General features: G+C 38.4%; 1 non-coding gene across 1 annotated transcript; it reads left to right on the top strand.

Annotated features, from left to right (window-relative positions):
• The first annotated feature begins 6,603 nt into the window (after nt 1-6,603).
• trnay-gua (transfer RNA tyrosine (anticodon GUA)) lies at nt 6,604-6,691 on the top strand. Its single transcript is given in 2 exon segments — nt 6,604-6,640; nt 6,656-6,691. It is a non-coding gene; the product is annotated as a tRNA-Tyr (tRNA).
• Nucleotides 6,692-9,207: the final 2,516 nt, after the last annotated feature.

The raw sequence follows: 9,207 nt of genomic DNA, 5'->3' as shown, positions 1-9,207 counted from the left end.
AGAATCCCACAATCTCTTCAAAACTTGGACAAAGTATTTCTGATGGAGTGCTGTGCGCAAAGATTGAATAAGCTTTGCTCCTGCCGATGATTCTGCGTGAAAAAGCACAGCATTCAAGTTTCACAGAAAAATGCACCATGCCTACAAAACCAATTTAAAAAACAATTGCGGCACACTACGATTCACACTGACTCAAAAGTGATCACGGCAGATGTTGTTCCCTGCATAATGCTGAAGGGACCAAAGAGCATTGCTGTTGGGAACACAAAATGAGGCTTTTTTATGCCTTGATGTTAAGCTGACAAAGACTATCTTGAAACACCTAGTTCAGTCTCTCGACAGACTGTCAAGCAAAGCTTTTACCCATTGAACTCGCAATAGAAGGAAGGTCTTAACCCACCAACACTTAGCAGCGGCAAGATTCAAACCTAACCCAGCGAAGAAAATGGAGCACAAACCCAGCACTTAGACCACCCAGCCACACTCCCAACACCTTACTCTTTTGGAGAACGTCGGGTGGGTTCAGCTCTTGTTGTGCGATGCTTGGAAATGACTGCACCTTCGTTTTCCGAGATGTTTCCTATCACTTCTTTGTCAGCTCTGAATATAGTGCTTCTTTGGAGCAGGCTTCAGACCTTTTATTTTATTTATAAAGGAGGGCGCATTCAGAAACGTGTAATTCCTGTTTTAGAAATACTTTGGGCGGTGTGTTTTATATAACGCACAAACAGTATTCTGATTGTATACTGTAGACCTGTGTAGCAATCATACTGGACGTGACTGGGATTCTGAAATGTTTCTTGAAAAGGTATTCAGGGCTGCTTGAATCTATAATAAAAAAGTGACCCGAAACTTCCTACCTTCCAATCACTGATGTAGCTCTCCCTAAACCTGTATGTGATGTTTTGCAGATGTGCAATGTGCCTTTACTCCTGTATTAAAACTGACCTCTGTTGTTGGGCGGAGTTGAAGGAGAACTAACTGCACAGAAAAAGTATGTAACAATAAAATGTTTCTACACTTCAAAATGTCCCTTTAAATCCCTGCTCACACACGTCGGTGTGGGGAGCGGGCAGGTAGAGAGCTTTTACAGATGCTCATGATGTTTCTCATGGGGTGTTACCTGCAGTAGCATCTCTCTCCACGCCTTTGGAAAGAAAAGAGTGGCTCCAGTGCAAGGTATGGTCAGAACAGCTGGTCTGATTGTCTTAGAAAACAAGAAATTAAAATCAACAGGGAAATTGAACAATACAGAAATCAGTGCAGTATACAATAGGAAGCAATCAAACAAAATGCTCAGCAAAAATCGTAGTTGAGTAAATTGGTGGAAAAAAAATATTTGTAAGCAAAGGAGAGCCCGCGCTGCGCGTGAAACACATCAATCGTTCAGCATTTCTGAAACATTTCATTGAATTGACAAAGAAGAGCCTTTAATGAACTATTCTTTACCCCTCTGTTCCTACTGTATTCAATACCACCATCTATTGTCTCCTCTAACTGTGTATTCTCATCCTGCTTATCTTGTGTATTTTTTAACTTTATTGGTTTCATTCTGTAAAGCGCTTTGGAAAGCCACCTTTAAAGGCACTATATAATGTAAAGATTATTATTATTATGATTAATAATAATGAACAGTGCATTTAACACTGAGCACATGCGGTCCTTCTTTGCAAAGGATTGCAAAGGTTGGGAATTAGCCTTTCACTCGTGTTGTTGAAGATCGTATCCTGGCTTTGTTGCAGGAAATGTCTGGATGCCATCACCGGATCAAGGAGAGGATCAGGGTTTTGGGAAGTCTTTTTGATGCCTGACACTGTGTGTTGTAACGGGTGTCATTCTGGACCTAATCAACAGAGAACACTGTTGAAATCGCTGAACTGCCTAGCGGACACTTTGTCGCCTTCTTCTGAACTGTATTTAATGCGATTCTCTGAAAACGTGGCACGTTATATCTGCTACCTTTATGGAGGGCACACTCATAAGAATCATAGATTCGATCACAAGCATCTAAAAATGAGCATGAGAAAATGACATCACGCTATAAGGCTGAATGGCACAAATTCTCCTGTTACTTCTGCAGCAAATGTGTGTTTTTTGCTTCTTAACACTGAGATAGTTGGAGATATTTGGCAGCAGTGGGATTCCAACTCACACCCCCAAAGAGACTAGAGCTTTAATCCAGCTCTAAATTAAAAACTGGGTGACTTGTAAGGGCTGGTAGGAAAGGGAAAGGTATAAATGCTTCTTTTTTGGACAAAGTCTTTATCTTTACTAAAAGAAGGAAAGAAATATTTGATTATTATTTTTTCACCAGTTGTTTTGATCAAATTATTGTAACGCAGTGCCATATTAAGGTATAATATGTACATGAACGTCATGTCTGAGTCGATGATGGCAGCTGAGTATCACTGGAGGACAGTTCATCATGAGTGGGTAAGCCTGCATAATGAGGGAGAAGAGATCGGCCTCTCTGATGCAGTGTCCAGTGACACTAACCTTCTGTCCTACTGTTCTCTACTTATGTAGAGGGTGAATGTTTATTTAGGTGAATGTTAGGTTTCATTCTTGTAAAATATTTCCGAGCACTTTTTTTGTTGCTGAAAATTAATCTTGTGCATTTGAATTAATTCCGATATTGTCACCTAATTCTATACATTGTTTCATCAGACTAGAACATTTAGAGGAGCTCAATTGCATTTATGAATTGCATAGTGATATTATTTCTTTCCGTTTAAATACTTCAGTCAAAAATGTAGAGAAGGTGCTCCTGTTTTCACCATTATAAGAACTGTGATGCACCAGTAATATTTACTCTCACAAAAGTATTGTAATTGTATTGTTCTGTTCTGTAACAATCTTGAGTGACACAAACCTTCTGTTTTACTGCACTACACTTCTCCAGAGGCCAGTTCAGCACACAAGGATCCTCAGTCAAACAAACACTGCAATTGCTTGATAAACGCCATTTCTCATCCTTTCTCTTAGTGTCGGTGCTACTATTGTATGCAAAGGAGGCGACTTGACAATGAAATCTTAAAGAGAGTCTTCATGAAGGTGTGCGTCGGCAAGCTGGGCAATTGACTGGGCTTGTGAAGAAACCAATCTCATTCAACAACCATACAAATTGCACAGCTTAAGGCACATGAAGCGAAATCTGTGAGCTGATTGACACAAAACAATGTCACTTCACATTATTTGCAAAGTTGTTTTGCTTGTCTGACCACCTCTTCCTACTTCACAGTGAGCACATATATTTCAGTTTCTTTTCCCCATGTGGAGATGTATCCACTGCCAAAACTGCTGTCTGATTATTTAAATTATCTGTAAAACTGTTACATGACTTCATCTAATTGTAAATTTATAAGACGGTCTATGAGACATTTGTTAGAGTAGCTGAATCCCAGGGCTCGTATGGAATCACACACAGACGGGTCTTCTGTGTGATCTGAGTCCCACTGCCCAGAGCTACAGACTGGTCAAATGGTCACTATTGTAGACACGACCATCGGACCATCGGCTACAAATAATCAATATACTGATCATAGTGTCACTACTGGTGTTTATTACATAAATACTATATATAAATAATAAGATAATTCCACACTCATATGTGTTATAAAACATTTATAAACATTTTGGGAGGCTGACATACAGTAAAGAAAGTAATACTGAAGGGCTGGAAGTCCTGGAAAGCGTTAATAGAACCTTCTTGCTTTCAACCTGGAACAGAGCCCACAACTGCCAGATCAGTGACCCCTGAGCCCAGTTCACAGAGAGGAGAACCAGGAGGTCTTTTATGTCTCTAAGAGGGCTGGGAGGAAGGATAAAAGGGGGAAATGTGACATGAGTCCAGGCTGTTCTGTCTGATATTGTTCATGTAGCAGCACTGATTGTCTGAATATCTTCTAGTTCTGGATTGTGAGGATAGAGAGCAGTACGGAGTTGAGATCCTGTCTGAGTGTGAGTCTGAGCTGTGAATCTGACTGAGAAGAGAATAATGATTTTTTATTCTGCCTGAGAATTTTTCCTGAGAATTTTTCTTCTTTTCCAAGTGGTGTTACATCCCCTTCAGATACTCTACACAGACTGCCAGAGAGAAGAGGAGCGAGAGATGGACAGATAAGAGCACACACAGCAAGAGACACATACGTCTTGATTTACTTTGAAGCAAGTGTTCATTTCTTTTCTGGAACAATTTGTTTCTGAACTTCAAGAAATTCATACAACTTCTGAAAGATAAAATACAAATCTTGCTTCTCAGGACAGAAGAAATGCTTACAAAAAATGCCAGTGATTTTTCTCCTTTTAACGAAAAGTGGAGAAAAACAACAGCAGTGCAACTCCGTCGGCTTGATTTAGCTTAATACAAGTATTCACTTCCTTTTCTGTAGATTACAGCCTGCGAAAGATGAAATGAACTTCTTGGTTACTCCTGGTCAGTGCAGAAGAAATACTGCCAGCTGGCAAGAAAATGACAGTATTTTATTTTCTTTTACTACAAACATGTGAGTTGTGAAAAGCAACGGGAATGTGTCCCTGTGCAGCTGTTAAACAAAGGGCTGGTGGGTCAAACGTACTCAGGGATGTGCTTCAGATTGTGATGATGTAAACAAAATCTCCGCTAAAAATCGAAGGGATTTCTTCGCAAACCCTCTTGAATGTGGCAGGAAATCTTCGTGTTTTACTCGTGTGCAACTACAACAAGTAAACAAATAAGTACCTAAGTCAATGTCCAAGAAAACCATCTTCACGTGTGGAATTTTTCTTTAACTGGCTGTTGGGAGAATTCATTTATACACCCGTTGTATCCTTAGCAAAAATATTTTAAAATTAGAACACAGATTTGTTGGAGAACTTGACAATCCTTGACAATCATTATTAAATGAGCATTATACAAATGTGCGTTGATATTTTTAATATGTACCTTAATTGTAATATATATACATAATTGCTTTGATATGGATGTTCATTTGGAGGAATTGAGGAAACTATGAAGGATCGCAGAACAACCAAAGATACATTTGGGCATCTGCTATTGGTAAAGATGAAAGAGTACCTTAAGTGTGAAGCTTTCATACACACGAGAGAAAAAAACAGTTTTAATGCACTTCATTAAACTGATGGTATGCTTATCAATCGTGCATAAAGTGTACATAGCAGAGGATGGTTTCGATCCATCGACCTCTGGGTTATGGGCCCAGCACGCTTCCGCTGCGGCACTCTGCTGACAGCTGTTATAATGTGATTCAACACAACTGCTCTATCTTTGCTTTCTAAAAGTGCGCCCGAGATGAAAAGTCTAAACGGTAAACGCAGACGTCACTTTGAGCACTTGGTCTTTTATAGCACAAATCATCACCCGCTGCTCTACATGGGCGTGTCTTCAATATCGTTGAGAACCAAAACTTCTGCTTTCCGAGGCAACTGATTCTTTCGTCGTTAATTCCCAAATCTTCAATGAGAATCAGTGAAACGAAAATCAAACACATGTACACACTCGCGTCCTAACCTGAAAGAAAAATCTACACCCACTTTATAATACTGAAAATGATTCAGGAAGTACAGCAAAGTTCTAAAACCAGCGAATGCATCTGCATACAGTACATAAAATGTCAATTTTTCAAAAGTAAAATCTTCAGCTTTGAAAGATTACCATCCATATATTTTCGTTTTTCTCTTTTTTTTACATAACACGCTTTCGAGAAACAAACTGTCTTTTAATTAAGGTTTCATTAGAAAATGTGTATCTTGGTTTGCCAAGTTAAAATCGGCACATCCCAGTGGGCAAAAGATGTAGAATATACGACTATTGAACGCATACCACACGAGTAACTGTGCTCCGTAACTGGTCTAGAATGAAATTGATTATATGTTTATTATACATAAATGGTTGTAGTTCTATTATACGGATAAATTTATAAGACTACTATACATATATAGTTAAAGGTCTATTATACATCAAAGAAAGATTTTTATAGGTGTAGAAACTAGTAAATAAAGCCAATGATTTATTTTAGAAATTTATTCTTAAAATATACAACTATTCACACCTGAAAAATATGTAGTTCAAATTATACATTATATACAATATTGTAATCAACAAATGTCTAACCATCATAAAAAACACAACTAGTAAACTTCAGTTACAAATTCTAGTAACATGGCAATATATATATATAGTAATGACAAACACAAACTAATTACATGAACACGCTAATATTTAACTCAAAACCACATTTCGAAACTTCTTTATTTCCACGAAAATATTATTAATGTAGCACAAACGCTACTTTCTAATAAAGACAGAAAGAAACTATTTGTTTTGTGTCTCATGGTGATCCTCCTCTCGATACTAATGACATGTTTAATATGATCCCTCGAGAAAAAAAAGGAGTCAATTTCCGCCTGGAATGATTGATGCCCCATCAAACATTTTGTAATATCCCTGGAAGTTTATACAGTAGAATCCTGGTTCGTGGCTTAAATTCAAGGTAAACAAGACTAAGGAAACGAGTTGGAAACTTGATGTCGAAGTGGGATTTAAATCACCCGGAACATTTCACTACATTGGGCAGTATGTGCTAGGGAGCATTGCTTGACATCCCTTCGGTAGCTCAGTTGGTAGAGCGGAGGACTGTAGTGGAGTCATTAGGGAATCCTAAGGTCGCTGGTTCGATTCCGGCTCGAAGGAAGGTGCTTTTTGTGTACTTTAATCAAAGAGTTAAAAAAGCGAATCTGTTTCATTCAGACATTTATCAAAAGTTCAATAAACGACGAAGTAGAGGTTCCTGTTCCGAATTCAGCCCACGTCTGATTGTCTTGTTTTGGCCAAGATCCGATCTTTGAATTAAGGGACTACTCTGTCTGCTTTGTAATTCAAAAATACATACAAATGTCAAGTTTTTTTGTAGATATAAAGGTGTTCTCTGTTTTCAAAGGATAGGTACTTAATTGGCATAATGATTTGGTATTGATTTTGTATCGTTGTATTATGAAGTTTGTGCTTTCTGTGTTTTTATCGTACTGTGAACTTATTTTTTAAACAAATGCTTACAAAGGCAAACAGGGCACACATCTGTTTATACCAGTGGTGAATTGTACATTTGTACAAGCTACTGTGCACTTCTGGGAGTATAACAGGTTCGATATAAAGTGGCAAAAATATAAAAGGGGAATATACCCCAGACTGCGTATAAGCTCTCGTTGTGACTGTTGTTTTATTTTTAGATAAAAATGGCGTACTGTGCACGAAATGTTGCAGAAACACAATTTGATATTTTAATAATTATTATTTTAATAATTTGATCAAATTGAGGCCCAGGATCCAAATCTTCAGTTCTGATTTTTTTAAGTGATATCTTTCCTTCCTGTCGTGGAAGTCACACGATGTGAGCAATTGTTTTTTTTACGTTGCGATCCAAAGATCCTCAGGCGCACTGTAACCAAACCAGGATGGATTCTGCTCGGAGCCGGACTGAGCTCATTCTCACTCCCTGTGCTAAAAACAGAATTAGCTCTTCCCCGAACATCGTCTACAGCTGCTGGATGGTGCTCTGCGTCTTACTGCTCCGGCAATTACTTTGACGAAAGACAGATCACTTGTGCGCTTTTAACCTTCTCGCAGCTACAGCTATAGCCCTGAAAAAAGCATTAGCTTTATCAGTTTTTACATTAATCTATTTTGAATCAAAGTTTGATATTTTTTTATTTTTTATTGCATTTTACATTACAATAATAATTATTATTATTATTATTACGCACACTTATATAGCGCTGTTCTGGATACTCCACTCAATGCGCTTTACAGGTAATGGGGACTCCCCTCCACCACCACCATTCTCCTGAATGGTCACAGAGAGTCAGGACCTCGGTTTTACGTCTCAGCCGAAGGACGGCACCTGTTTACAGTTTAGTGTCCCCTTCATTGTACTGGGGTATTAGGACCCGCATGGACCGCAGGGTGTGCGTCAAGCGACAGAAACCAGACGTGTGTCGGGCTCGGCTGCGAGCAGGACAATGACATCACAGGGACAAAGTAGAGGAAATCAAAAGGGTTCTATAAAAGACCTATGTAAGCTGTTGGTTTGCAGTCTGGACTCTAAATCCTCCGATCCGATTTTAAATCTCTCTAATACCTGAGCTGCGGCTTCTTCCGAGTATTTATTCGTATACTTATTATGTGTAAGTGTATAGATGAAACCTTTCATATATTGTTCAGTTTAAATCAAAATGCTTTACTAATACAAGAGAGAAGTATAGTATGAAGGATGTGACAAATCTATGATTTCTTGGAACAAAACGGTTTTTATTTGCATTCGAAATGAAGCGGAATTTTAGCGGGACACACAAACCCTTTGTCCTTTTTAGAGTTTTTAGAGTGAACAGACATAAATGTAGAAAACGTGTTTTTTAGCACTACAATAGCAGGGTCAGTGGCATAATGAATAACGCATCAGGCCTCGCGTCAGAAAATTATAAGTTGGACTGCCGTCTGGCTTGTTGCGTTTATACCACTTACGTTGTTTTATATAAATGAACTCCACCTGAAAGCTATAGAAAACACTTTGGGTAAGTTGTCTGCAGCCTCATGCGAATTTCGACAACTTACCCAAAACACTGTACTGTCTGGAGATCAGCTCCAGCTCTGAACTCAATTGCAATGAAAAACCATGCGTAACAAAACTGGAGAACAGCTGAACTTGTGTTCAGTTCGGTGATGAGGGATCAGAACTGTCCTTGTTGTAATTAGCACGAACTGCACAGGCTCTGAATCAGACCATGTCAATTAGTCTGATCAATGTAGGACACGTTAATGTAGAATTATTAAAAGGTTTATTAGTTAGTTAGTTCAAGTTTACCCACCTGAACTAATGTAGAATTATTACTTGGTCTGTCTCTTGTTTGTATATAAATGAATGACTCTGACAACTTAATGTTAGTTTTTAATTTAGTTTTACGATGTAGGTCAGGCGTTGACATATGCACGAGTATATGAAATGTCTCACTCCTGATTCAACTCATGTTCTATAGGAGATTGGCGATTCCTCCTGTTTCTCATACAACCATATCAGAACAGAAGCCGTTTCACCCAGCTCTGATTCAAGATCGACTTGCATCTTTATCCCTTTTTTGTTCGTGATCATTATTTTCTTTAGTTATGATCAATATTGAACTTTTTCTAAATGAAATGACAATAATCAAACATGC

This window comes from Lepisosteus oculatus, chromosome 14 (assembly GCF_040954835.1).
Source record: "Lepisosteus oculatus isolate fLepOcu1 chromosome 14, fLepOcu1.hap2, whole genome shotgun sequence".
Lineage (NCBI taxonomy): Eukaryota > Metazoa > Chordata > Actinopteri > Semionotiformes > Lepisosteidae > Lepisosteus > Lepisosteus oculatus.
This window is presented reverse-complemented; position numbering and strand designations above follow the sequence as displayed.